The 14,478-nt window shown below is 43.4% G+C and overlaps 1 long non-coding RNA gene across 3 annotated transcripts in view; it reads right to left on the minus strand.

Moving 5' to 3' along the window:
- LOC148223010 (uncharacterized) overlaps positions 1-14,478 on the minus strand; it is a 69,084-nt gene that overhangs the window by 35,488 nt on the left and 19,118 nt on the right. The window lies entirely within an intron of this gene.

Raw genomic sequence — 14,478 nt, forward strand, 5'->3', positions numbered from 1 at the left:
ATGTAACTTTCAGGTTGCGATGTCTTGCGCGCAGTTTTTCTCGCGAAGGTGCGCATCGCATCCCATCCCATCGCATCCCACCGCATCCCATCCCATCCCGGCCCCCGCCCGTGGCTCCGGCTGCGGCCGCCAGGTGGCGCGGTCGGCCCGGCGCGGGCGGCGCCCCCGGCCGGTCGGGAGGGCCCCGGGAGGATCCCTGGAGGTTCTCGGCGGGGCCGCGCCGAGTCCGCCTTGCCCGCTTTGTTCTGAATTCGGGTCCAACCCCGGGAGAACCGGGGCAGACGATGCGGGGGCTCTGCTCGGGAACGCGCTCGCCCTGTCTGGCCGCGGGCGGCCCCCGCCGCCTGGCAGGCTAGGACACAGCAGGGATGGACCCCGCTGCCCCCCAAGATGGGCTAAGGCCAGCCATCCCCTCACGGCTCCTAGCTGGGCCGAGCCGCAGCTCCCTGGGCTGCAGGAGCAGCCGTGGCAGCCGCGGCTGGTGGGGCAGCCCTCAGGCTCCGTGTGGCGGCACCCACAGGCTCCCTATGCCGGCACCCTCAGGCCCCGTGTCCCGGCACCGCCCGCGCCCCCGGGCGGTCCCGGCCGCTGGCACCGCCTGGGCACCGGCTCCTGCACAGCTCGGCCCCTGCGGCCGCCTCACCCCGGCTGCTGCTGCAGGTCCAAACAGGGCAGGGGAGTACGGGTTATAATTAACAGAATTAAAAATAGGCTTTGAATAAACTGAACACCCGGACAGGCTAGAAATTTGTTGTGCAGCTGGCACCTTAGGAGAAAAGTGAGTGGTATTATTCAAACAAAGGTAATCCAAGACACCGCAGCGCGGGAGCTTCGACTAGCAGGCAAGTACCTTTAAGCTTGTTTACAAAGCAGCCCCAGTGAGGTCAGCCCCTGCCCCGAGCAGTGTCACCCCTCACAGCCAGCTCTGCCAGCAGCGAACCCCCGGCAGGGTCCTGCCACGGCAGCGGCTGCGCCCCTGTGCTCAGGAACTCCAATATTCGTGAAATTCCACTTTGCTTCCCAGCTGGACTTACAGGCTGAGCATCTCTCACTGTAAAAGATGCTTTAAAAAACAAACCCATTTTATTTGAATACCAATCTGCCTTGTATTTAAATTTCTTACAGATCTATCTTTAAGATAATAGCCATGAAACGCTGGATGTAGGTTTCCTTCCTCTCAGCTGATGTTCACAAGTCGATGCTGGGAAGGGAGAAACGGTCCAGCAAGTTATACTGGAGAAAATGTGAAACAGACTAGGAACAAAATGCTGTGCAGTTCAAAAACAAAACCTGGTAGAAACAAAATCAAAGAGTAAAAAGTTGGACAGGAGGGGGTTGGGGAGAGGAGGTTTTTGGTTGGTTGGTTGGGGTTTTTGTGGGTTTTTTTTAGAACTATATAGTTTGGGGCATTTATGGATTATTTATAACTAGGATAGAATTTTCAGAAAGAAATGGGATTTTTAATATCAGCAGTCTTCCTCAGAACATTTTTATTGAGGAAATATGCTTGTATGGCTGTGGAATCCATCATGATGAGTGGAGTAAAAGAGTACAGAAGGAGAAGACTGGGTTAAATTAATTCCTGCTAAATACCTACCAGCAGACTTGTTGTCTGTATGGGGAGCTGGAGACAGAATTGTACCAGGGTAAAAAGGGTAGTGTGTCTATTTTTAGTGCTGCCTTCAACACCATTGGAATTCAAAGGAAAACTCCAACTCAGCACACAGTCTTCTCATCATCTCCTTCTGTCAAGATTAAATGGGGCCTGAGATCATTTCCCCTACAAATCCTTTCTAGGAAGGATCTGTTCCTTCGTGCAACAAGTAACTACCGTGGTACAAATCACTCAAGAGGCCAAGTCCTCCTCACCCAGCCAAATGTCACCGCTTTCCTTTTGGTAGTCAGAGGAAGAGGAGAAAGAGACCCTTACAAGCCTCAGCACTTTAGCAGGAAGGAGCAGAAACATTTCACCCTCAATGGATCCTTGCTCCCCATACTGCCCCCTGCCCTTCTTACACCAGGTGCTCTGGGGCACTTGCAAACAAAAGGTTTTTTGTAAGTGTAGCTCCAGCACAACCCCAGTGCCAGGCAGCAAAGAGAGGAATAGGAACATGGTACTGGCACAGAGTCATGGTCATTCATGGTGTCACTTGAGATGAGGCCCTTACCCTTTGTGCCCCCCTACCACTGCAGAACCACCATCACTAGGAAGGAATGGGCTTCAGTAAGTGTGTGTGGCACCTATTTATCAGTAGAAATTATCTCTAATGTTGAGAGTACAAATGAAAGCAGCTTTGGAAAGGGTATTAGCAAAAACCTAACTGCCACTCTAAAAGAAAGGTACACACCTGGAGTTCCTTAGCTCCTCTCCTCTTTTAGCATCATGGTGCCTCAGATCCTTCCTTCTCATCTTCCACCTTCCAGTTTCTTTTTAATAAGAAATGCTTTTTCATTCTTCACAAAGCACTACCTATTCTGTCTCAATGCTCCTCTTTTGTAATTTGTTATCAAGCTGTCTGCTAGGTGGGGAGCAGAAGGTGCAGGACTTGGTGCTGCCTTTGAGGTACAGGTAATTATTATGTGCATCTGTTATTGTGGTTGCTGCCTCAACAGGTGGAAAACATGCTGTTCTCTGATAGATTTGCAGCACTCCATGCTCCTGCCTTGTCTTTTCTCTAAAGCCAGTCGTGTGGTGTTCCTGAAATAATAAACACAGCCTCACTGCTGCCACAAAAACCCCTGGTAAATATATTTTTATGGGAATGAAGTATTAAAGGATTTGAACACTTACTCACTGAAAGCAAAATATGAGCAGTAAGGTTGGGTAAAGATTCAAAGGCTGGTTTGCTTCCTTTCCCTGGGGCACATCAAGGCTGTACTGTTTGCACTTTAGAGATGGATAGTGGGGAATTACTTAACCCAAAATGATGGAAACAATTCAGACTATAATAATATAGCATGAGAGTTTCTCATATTACATCTATTCCCCATACTGCTGGCTGTACTCTGCCTTCAGATTCACGTGCACAACTCTCATTGGAATCTGGAGGAACTGTATTTGAAGCCAAAATGCATTTCATTGTCTTTCTGAAGTCTCTCTGCAGCTTAGTGGCTAAATTCTGAGCTCAAGAACTGGGAACAAAGCTTGTCTAAACATTTCCTAGTGTCTGTCTCTGTGAGATTCCCATCTGTTGTTTTTTTATTTTGAATTTCATCTTCCTACTTTCCTAAAAACACAAAGCAGAAACACACATTTCCTCTGCCCTGGAGTGCAGGAGTAACTTCTTTTCCCAGCAGGTTCCAGGTTCTCTCAACAACATACAGTGGATCCAATTTTGTCTAAAAATGCTACAAGCCCTGTGTGGAGCAGAAAGGGAGGAGACCAGAAATGTGGGCCAAGTTTCTGAGTGTTGTGAAAACCCCCTGCCCCCCAAAGGGACTCCATTTCCTGTTTCCCCTCTCCCAAAAATGTCACCTGGGTTTGGGTTTCATTAAGAGAAATATACATTGCTCAAGTGCAGACTCTAAGTCTTTGGTTTGTGCTTCCTGCTGACACTGCACAGACTACAAGAGCCATGACAGCTGAGTCTGACTTGGGGGCTTCGCATCTGCAGTAGCTGAGCAAATTAAATGGAGAGCATGTTAAGTGAGTTGGGAGATTCTTGTTGACCAACAAATCTTCATTAAGTTCCAACACCAAGCTGTGCTGCACCTCTAATGAACCTGATCATTGTTTCTCCTGTGTTTCAACTATATCGCCAGCAGGTCTGAGAGAAATTCAAACTTAGTTGAGGTTTAATTAGAAATAAACCCAGTATTAATCCATCTTGCTCCATACATTCACCCCATTTGGAGCTGTTGGTGCATCTTTCAAATAGGCCAAGTTTCACTCTGCTCCCAACTGTTAATTACTGCCTTGGTTTTTGCTAGTTCTTTTATTTACTGCCAGTGACTCATGGAGACCTTGTTCACCGCTTTACAGTGACTTTCTGGATTACTGGTTTGCATCCCCATTACTGGTTTGCATCACCAGATGTTTCAGCTCAAGACTTGCCAGCATGAACCCCAAGAGTTCATATGACTTGCACCTCCCAAAAGCTAAGCCTGTTCCCAGAATAACAAGCTTTCACATGATTAGAGCAAAGTCCTGTTCTGATGTTTGTGACTGAAGGGAGGTTTCCACAACTGGAGCCTCTGAGACCCTTCCCTAGAGACCATTAGAGAAATACAGGTCCTTAGGTATAACTCATGTGCCAAGTTACTCTGCTGCATGGGCTTTAAAGACACTCTGTCCAGTTTAGGACAGAGAGGTTTAAGGGAAAAGTACAAAGTGGACATGAGGAAGTACTCAGCAGTACTGAGAATGACACATTCTAAGCAGAGCGGGCTCTGCTCCAGACTGTCTTTGCCATGAGGAAAGAAACAATTACTGTCTCTTTTAAGTATAACATAAGAAACAAAATGTACATGCAAGGACAGCATAAATGGGGATGTTAGCCTTCAGTATTATTCTTTGACAGATACCATTTATGGTGGCCAAACTCTGTGTTGGCTGTGGTGCTTAGCCATACCCCATACCATATTGTCCTCAGAGTCAGGTAACACTCAAAAAATTTAGATGGCCATCAACCTTTTCCATATAGAAAAGAAAGCATCGATTATTTGGCTTATTATTGGATGCAGTAGCACCCCAGCACACAAATTTATGGGTGGATTCCCAGCACTTGGGCCTGCAGCCTCCCCTTCACAAAGGTTCCTGTTATGTCCCAGGTTGCACTGAAGAGTGCAACCACAACAGCTGCCTTCTAATGGGATTTGATTTTTTTTTTATTTTTGTATTAGAAGTTACATATTTTCTATGCTACAGAAGAAAATATGTTCTGTTTTTGTAGGGTGATCTATGACATTTGGGGGCACATTTTTAACTGCTAGTTTATTTTAGAAAAATTGTAAGAGTTAACCTGGAGGACAAATGATCAGAAATATCATATATAATCCCAAGAGCTAACACAATTTCTGGGAAATTCTAGACCTCGAATCAGCTCTGGTACAGAATACAATGAATTCCTATTTTTTTCCCCTCCAGAGACTTAGTAGCAAGATTTTACAATGAGAAGAAAGCAATTTGCTTAGCTGACTGGGGATTTAATCTCCTTCCCTTGCATCTTTTAGACTACACACATATCAGCAAGCAAACCTCAGCTGTGTTCAGTCTCACTCTGACCACTGTACTAACTTGATTTACTGGTTTTAGTTCTCAAATAGTGTATTACGTTATAACTCAAAGGATCTGATTAGAACTAGCCGGGTATTTTAATGATTTATGAGGGGCATCTGGGACTGCATGGGTAGCGAACACATTGTGTCACTGCTGTAGGAGGAATCTGCATTGATCATACCAGCATGCTCCAAGACAAGAGCGTGTCAAATTCCTGTAAGCCTGAGCTCACAAACTTGATCTGACAGGTGGCCAAGTTTGCACTGAGACTGACCATAGTTCTCATGGTGGGAATAAAACAAACCAGCTGGATTGCTTCTAGCCATTGCATTATGAAAGGATTTCCATTCCTTTCTGTTGTTCTGCTTCTATCTTGCAGTGCTTAAGAAGGTGTTTATCCTTCCCAGTTTTGTAGCCAGAAACCTAGGCCACAGGAACTTGCAATCAGCCCTGTCTGTGGTTTATCCTTCTGCCAGAAGACACTGGTGCAAAATACAGGCTACTGGAACTAACCTTCCAGACCTCTCCACATCCTGCCATGGCTATCAAATTGCTATCAAGTCTCAGATCAGAGAGGCTGGGATGAGAAAGATAAAGGAACAATTAGACAGCACAGTTGGTTTAAAGCCATAATGTCACTGCATTTAATAAGAGATCATATTATTATTTTTTTTAAATAACTGTAAAAAAAAAGGACTTTGCAAGCACAGAAAGAAGGGTATCAGGAGCACAGTGATAAAAGGGTTTCTTGTCCGTGGTTTGATTTTATGTGTTTTCAGCATTGAAACCAATATCTGCCAAGGCATTCCTAAAATCCTTGTCCCCAAGAGCATGGAAGTCCAACCTTGATGGTTACTCACCTCCTATTGTAAGCTGCCTTTTGCTTGCTAGTGGTGAGTAAAAGCTTTTGACCCACATTAAACCAGAGGGCAACTCTTTACTCTGGTCCAGCTATCACTACCAGTGTTTGGCAGCACTCTGCCCCTGGGCTGCCTCCCAGCTCAGACTTGTGCAGAGATAGAAAAATCATCAAGCTTAACTTTACCATCTCCACATGTGCAGTAGGAACAGCACTGTTCCTCACAGGATCACTGTAATAACAAGTATAAAAGGCATTCCAGTGCCCAAGAAACACCAGGGAATCTTGGCTGCCTGCCTCCTGCTGTTTCCCATTTTATTTCCTAGCAGGTTACTCAACTCTCCTGCTATGCCAGTGTAGGGGATGTCTGCTGTCTCCTCTAAGTTGGGTAGCATAGACTGTCTTTGTGTGCTGGTAGAGACCACAGGACAAGAACAAAGAGCAGTGAAACTTCTAATGCCCTCAAACAGAAGAGACACAAGAAAAAAAAAAGCAGCAATATATTGTTTTTAAGATAGAAGAACATACCAGAGCTAGTCACAGGGGAGAAGGGCTTTGCATTGTGCCATCCTTTTGGTTAGATCCTTGGGGCAGAAATCATTCATTTGTGATGGGATTCTTTGAATTCTGAAGCCTGATGTTTTCAGTTCTCGGCTGGAGGACACTGCTGTATTAGTTATTGTTAACAGCAGCCTCATTCACCTTCAGATGTGGGCTGCTAAACTCTCTTGGGCCACAGGATGCTGATCTAAGGGACTGCATTCCAACTGGGGTTTTGTGCAAGGCACAGCACAGGAAATCCTTGGCCTCCAAACCTTGCCAAAGCAAGAAAAACACATGATTTCAGGTCATTTAGAAGGTGACCTGGAAAAATTAGATGAGGCTAGATTAAGGATATGCTACATGGAGTAAATCTGAAGAGCAAAACCATGGCTGAGATACTGGAAACAACACCCAAGGGACTCTCTGTCCTTCTTTGAGCAAGCTCAGTACAGCACACCCAGCAACCCACCTGTCTTTCTCATGTTGTGTTCAGTTGGACATGGTTGATTTGTGCTGTCCAAATCAACACCCCTTACACAGCAGACTGTATATGAAAGAGTATAGGACTTGGGCTGTGTGGTAGTCACAGTTTCTGCCCAAAAAGCTACGGAGATGGAGCAGAGAATGTGTTCGTGCTACAGCATGAACAGGCTCTGTCTCCTACACAGTGACAGTGTGAGGCTGAAGTGCATCACAAAGGTGAGCCTCCAGGCCACCAGGTCTGCATTAGAGAACAGGCTCAGCACATTTCAGGCCATCTGTGAATAAATCCAAGCTTGTACCTCTCCCCCGGGTCATGCTGTACTAACATCATCCAGTAACGAGAGCAACACATGCTCCCTGCAACTGCAGGCTGCAAGTATTGGTAAAGTATTCCTACAAGCCATGAGAAAGCAACTAGGATTTATGTTGTTTCAGGGAGGGTGTGGGCTTTGGAGTAGTTGTACCAAAAAACCAGTGTCAGCCAGACAACCCAGCTGGTTCCGACTGGCAGCTCCAAGAGAAAATCAAAGTGGCACATGTTGCTCCTGATTTAGAGCAACCTGCATCAACTTGCCAGCCTGTCTTTCAGAAATGTTTATCCTTCAACTTTTCAGTAAGCTTCTGAGGGTGCTTCTAGGAGGAAAACAGAGCTTACCAATTCAGGGAATACCAGTTTTCGCCCCCAATGTGTTATTGCTGGAGGCAAGAGAGATGCAGCGATGGATCAATTCTTGAGCCCAGAAGAAGAGCCAGCCTTAACACAGAACAAATAAATTTTAGGTAAGCTTGTCTTCAAGTGCAAGCATAGTGATATCAAGAGTGTTTCATAGCACGTCTAAGAACTGTTTAGTGCAATAATTCTATAGATAGGGATTTTTGTTTTCTCAGGAAGTATGAAAAATGTAAGTACTGAATGGAGGAAGGAGTTAGAGACTGTCAGAACTGACAGTGAAGTCTGATGGCTCAAGTCCATTGCAGGAGAGGACACCAGCAATAATATTTGATGTAGGAGCAGTAGCCTGGCCAGGAGCTAGAGAGACTGTCAAATGTGGGCATGGTGTTGCAGTCATAAATAGCGTGGAGATGTGGTAGATGCATTTTGGACCAGCTACTGTCTTTGGGTCATATGAAGTGTGTCTGCTGGTCTACCAGATCAGCTTGGGTTAATGGGTGTAAGGATGCACTTGGCAGCTGGAAGTAGAGGTACCAATGGGCTCCAGAGGGCCTAGTTTTGCAGCTGAACTGTGCTCACAGCCAAAAGCCACATCTTTGCTGGGCCTAGGGCTGAAAGGGAACTGACTTTGCTTTACTTGCTTGCCAAGAGCCAAGTTCAGGTCCTTAGAGCTCTACAGTGCCCTTGCTCCAGCTGATGACTTCATGAACACCTAGTGCTGGGAGGAACACAGCTCCCTGTAGAGCCTTAAACTCTCTGTTTCCCTGCATAATCAATGACATCATTGCCACCTAAAGGCTCAAACTCTGGTCTTGGCAGGTAAAAGCCTTCTGGGTCACCTTACATTGGGATTCTTGCTCTCAATGCATATTTATGTAATGATTGCTGTATGGCTGTAATTAAATGACTGTAAAGCACTACCTAAAATGCACCAGTAATAAATTCTTAATAGCTAATGCTATAACAGGCAGTTACACAAAAAAATAAAAAATATTGTAACATGCAGATTGTTAACAGTGTCTGGGCTTGTTTAATGCTCAGCTTTAAATAGTTACAATGCTCACTATTAAAGGGGCGTGTAAAATTTGTAACTACTAAATAAAAAGTCCAATTCAGAAACAAAATATACCCAAGCTTCAGAGGTGAAGAAGCCACAGAAGAGCTTGGAGGATAAACTACCTCTTATCTCTGCAATCCTTGTGGTGGTGCTACCTATCAGCCATGGTTTCTGGCATACTCCATGTACATTCCTCTGCCTGGCACAGATTCTGTCCATGCCTCTGTCCTGACTAATAAACATGGTTAGGATCCCACTTAGATTACAAATATGTGACTAGGTACAGCAACCAATGTTTTTGCATTTTGTGAAGAAAGGATGGGTCAGGGAAAATTAATTTTGCTGCTCATATTTTTCACTTCTCTTACCCAATCGAAGCTGCTATGTGGGCAATAACTCTACAGAGTTGGCTTCCCATTGCTAAAGAATAAAATAAGCATACATTCAAGACCCAGAAGCAAAATCAGCAGGTGGCAAGGTTTTGCACACTTGGTACAACATTGCTGCACATCAAAGGATGGCTGGGTCTGTCTAGCCACTGTCAGGAACTGCACACATGGTTGGTAAATAGAAATGTACTAACCAGCTGATGACAAGAGAATATTTTATACTACAGTCACAGAAGAAAACTCCCAGGCCACCCTGCCTTGGGGTCTGCTTGCTAATGTACACGCTAAAACAGTCAAGACCATTAGGTTTGAGAACTGCAGCCTGGCCCACAGACCTGCTATGAAAAAATTAGACATTTTTGAGGCTTCTGAGGCCTGGCAGTCCATAACATCAGTGAAAACTGTGGTAAATTCTGCATATTTGAGAACCAGGATAGGTTGATTAATTTCTTCCTTACATTTGAGTAGTGCTTTATATCAAAAATGTAGCTCCTGATTTCCCTGGATGGCACACAGAGAAAATTTTACTCGGACAGCAGGGAAGCATCACAACTCCTCTAAAGTTAGGACAGAAAATGTTCACCAATGCAATACGAGAGGGAAAAAAAAATCAAATGTTTTTGTCTTGTGCTGCTCAAAGCTGTCCAGTACAACGATTTAGTCTGCTCCTCAACATAGACCTTGTGTGATCTGTGGAGAGCAAGTCCACCTCATGGATTTTTGTCAAGTCCCACCAATTGGGTGCCTTGCTCTAAATTCATAGCTGGGTGACACTTGTGGGTCTGGAAGCCTCCTCTAAATTTGGAAGTGCTGTTCAGATTACATCCTCCAGCTGCTGAAGAGATTTTCTTACAAGCAGTTGGTTACTCAAATACCTTGTGCCTCCCTAGACACAGCCTCTCTCTCAGCTTTCAAGTCCAGCCAGCCCTACCTCAGTCATTGCTGTGTTTGATTCATACCATCTATATCTCGTAGTGCTCCTAGCAATTGATAAATTATGACTCCAGTGAGACTATTGGGTTAAACGCTAAGGAAGAAAGAATGATGACAGTAATACTTGTCATTTGTGTGGCAATGTAGCAACACAAAACTCTAAAACATATGTTATCTTGGAAGAACCTTTCCAGGGGATAGGCTTTCTGAGAAATGTTTATGGCTTTTGAATACATGATAGGCATGAACTTGACATGACCTACTTGGCCAAGCCCTGAGCTTCAGCCTAGTCTTTTACCACCACAAATCAGTCTATTCGAAGTATAGCCAGACTGATATCTTCACTGGCATGGCAAGGTTATAGCACATAGCAGCTTGAGAAAACACAGGATAGAGGCTACTTTGTTCTCAGGATTTAAAGACTCAGAAATATCTTTACTAACACCATAAGAAAATTGCTAATTTCTACCCATATAGAAAAGCCAACACAGGCTCTGGGATGATTAAAATATTTGACGCTTGGTTGAAATGAGCGATTGACATCCTTATAGTATACATGGATCCCTCCTTTATCTTGGCATTGGAAAATGCAAGTTAAAGCAGACTTTGTAAAGGGTTTCTACTAAATATCCAAGACACAAGAGCTGTTTTTTCCTCCTGACTTACCACAGCATCATGCTGCAAGATTTTCTGCAGCTTCATCTCAGCCTTCATACCATACTTTCAGCTTGCTATGTCAAATTGTCAAATTACACTGACTTTTCGTTTTGTTGTTTAATTAAATATTGTGGAATTAGAGAAATTGGGTAAAAGGTGGCATATGTTTCTGAGGACTGAGACACCTGTAAAGGAACCTAAAGTCTCTAAAGGCCTTCTCCCCAGCATGGCACTGAATAGCACCAATTATGTTACAGATAAAGCTGTAGTCACTGAATTAACTGAACCCAATCAAAGCACCAACAGTATATGCAGTCTGTAGGGGCATTCCCTGCTGAGAAGATGGGAATCCTAAACAGTCATAAAGGAGTTATTATCTGGGACCTCTCACAGGACCACTTTCCTTTCTTCCTGGGATAGTTTATATATAAGGAACCATTGACCTGGTTGCTCTCGTCACCTAGCTGTAGCAAAGCCACCAACACACATATGAATCCAAGGAGGTGGCCACAGGTGCAGGCAGGGATGGCAGCACAAACAGCCCGTGTCATACTCTGGGTCACTCTGCATCATCAGAATGACCTGCTTGCAACAAGCCTCTGATTGCAATCCTCCTGCTAGCTGTAATTAAGGAAATTATGTTGCATAGTACAGACACTATTATAGTTGCAGTACCAGCCAATTCAAAATTAATATAATGGCAAAATGTCTTCTATGCGATGGAATCATTACCCTAATACAACTCCTATAGAGCAAAGATTAGGAATGTTTCATATCATCATTCAGAGACTAGTATTTTAAAAGTGTATTGCTCATTCATACAACACACATCTCAGAAACAGATCCACTACAAAAAGTCAGTATAGAGGAGTTGAGCTGAGAATCATTAAAAACATATTTTTTAAATGAACAGCCATCACATTATTACATACAATAATTTTCCTTTCACACTAATTTTTGAAATCTATCCATTTCGTTATAAAACATGACACAAAGTTTTAGTCATAGCATTGTTTTCCTTAAACATATGCATTTCAGTAATGACACTTGCATGTATAAATTTAGTGAGACTGATACCAGAACTGAGTAGTCATTTATTCAGAAAAAAAAAAATTATCTTGTTTTTCTGTCTGCAAATTTTCTATGGAAAGCTACTCTTTTTTCAGTGCATTCATTATTCAATATATTAGTTGAATAGTCCTACTGAGGCTTCTCTGCTTTTGAATCATTTGCAGCCTGTTAGTTGCAGTTATTTCACATTTGAAATTTGAACTCTAGTCCTTCCTTTTTGTTGGAGTTTACACAAACTGATGCTATTCTCCAGTTTAAAAAAAGTGACCAGAATGAAAATGAAATAAATTTTGTACAGACCATCAGCAGTTCACATCTGTGTTTCAACAGGACTAAATTCCTTATCTATAATACAATATCCATGCACGCACAAGCTGAAAGTCATCTTAGGAGAATTCTGAAGAAGCAGTCCCATCTTATAAAGACTGTTATTCCATAGCTTTAAATATCCATGTAGCACACAGTACCTCCTTTTGCCTAGATATGCAGTTATTTTCCTTCTAGAAACAATTCTAACAAAACAGAACAAAACAAAAAAAATCCAGTCTTTGAAGGAACACTTCTCTTTAGGTGCAGTGTATGTCACAGTTATCTGCCCAGCTTCTGTGAGGCTTAGGAAAGCAAGGCTGACAGCAGCATTCAGTCCTCTGAGGTGATAGGAAAATCAACATATTTATACAGTGGAGAGGGAAAGAGAAAAGGATAACAGGCAGCAATGAATAAGAAAAAACCAAAACAGTTTAAAACAACTTTACAGGGAGTGAGAAGTGCCCTAGAGTGGTTATTAGCCACACTGCAAGGAATTAGGTACATCAAAAAAGGGGAACATTTGCTGCAGATATTATGAGGTGGGAAGGATTGGAGGAAGTTGTTATTCTTGAAAGTACTTAATGAACTGGCAGATGGCCCTGTGGTGAGGGCACAGGAAATCCAAGTCCCATTTCTGCTGCAGACCTCCTGTGTGGGATCAGAGAAGTGTCCAAGATCACCAGCAGGAGCCAGGCAGAGCTGGCACAGGGGACAGTGGGGTGGCCAGTGTCAAAGCAGCGATCAAAATCAATGGGGAATGCCTGTTCCAGTGGGGAATTCCTCCATGCCACCTCTTGCATAAAGCCATCCAAAATGGGCAAAAACATCTGCTTTTGTTTTCACAGTAAAGGCTGACACTGGGGGAGATATGCACATTTGGGAGGGGAGCACATTCCAAAGTGGAGCACTTTGTAATGCTTTTGTAACAATATAAAACCACTCTGGGAACATCACTTGGTGAAAATTACTGTATCCAAGAGGCCAGAGCTGCCAAGAAGGTGGCAGGAGAAGGTGCACAAAGGGCTCTTCTTGGCAGCTGGGTAGCAAGGCAGATCACCCCACATGCATGGAAGAAGGGTGACTTGTGGGGACTATTCCGTGACCTGACACTTCCCTCCTCCTTTTCTATGGATATTTCAGGGAATTAATTGCTCCATTTGCCCTTCAGCTAAGCACTGTATTAATATGAAGGTGCAACGAGCTCTCACAGGAGGCTAGCCTTCAGATCCTCTTGCTCTTTGTGCATGCAAAATAAAGTTACACCAAAATATGAGCTTAGAGCTAGAGAAATTACCTAGGTGGGAAACTAGGAGAACATTTCACCACAGATGGTGTTTGAAAAGAAACGGTCAATGAAGGTGCTTGAACTTAAATACAACCTATTTGTTAACAATATATATGTTCAGCAGAAAGATGCGAGATTTCAGGTTTGCTGTTTAACCCTAAACCACCCCTCAAACCATTTATGTAGAAGGCATGCTTCAGGCTGTGCCAGAGCAAGACTTTGACTCACTGACTACAACTTCACCCATGTCCTAGACAGGTGCTTCTCTTTTAAGGCTCATGAGTTGATAGACTTCCTACTATCTCTGCAATGCAGATGTTTAGCTCATTTTTAGAATGTACAAAAAGTAAAGTTTTAGTATTTTCTTAGAACAGAACTCTGGGAAAAATGTAATTTCTATTCCTCTCTTAAAAAATCCTCCCAACGGTTCAAACCCACAGCTAACACTGTAGAGGAACCCCTCTTTCAAAAGAAATGTACCATATGGAAACAGAGTAATTCCAGAGATAAAGTGATGCCTAAAAAAAGTGCTTCTCCTTGTAACTGAAGTACTTGCTTCAAGATTAGAAATGGGATGGTTCTTGGAGGGAGCAGAGAGGAGAGGAATGCAAATTAAAACCAACTTACTAAAAAAATTAGTCAATACTCATATAAATGACAGCTGGAATCACTGTAACTCATTCAGTATTTTTCTAACATGAACATTTGTCACGAAGAAAAAAACGGTATGGCCAGTAAATACCGTTGGAAAGAACCAAATTACTCCTTACAGAGTTTTCCCAATTGAAGTTGACAATTAATAGCTAACCAGGGCATAAGATTTTGCATGACTACTTCTACTCAGTCCAGATCAGTGTGTTGAGCAAATTAGAAGACAAATCAGATTAAGTATATATAAGGAAGCCCTAGTTACCTGGTTAAAGGAAAACCTCAGCATACCATGTTAATACTTTGTTTCTACACCCCTTGAGGAGATATATTTATACAAGACTTTTCCATAG

Source organism: Sturnus vulgaris, chromosome 8 (genome assembly GCF_052056855.1).
Source record: "Sturnus vulgaris isolate bStuVul1 chromosome 8, bStuVul1.hap1, whole genome shotgun sequence".
In the NCBI taxonomy this organism is placed as follows: Eukaryota; Metazoa; Chordata; class Aves; order Passeriformes; family Sturnidae; genus Sturnus; species Sturnus vulgaris.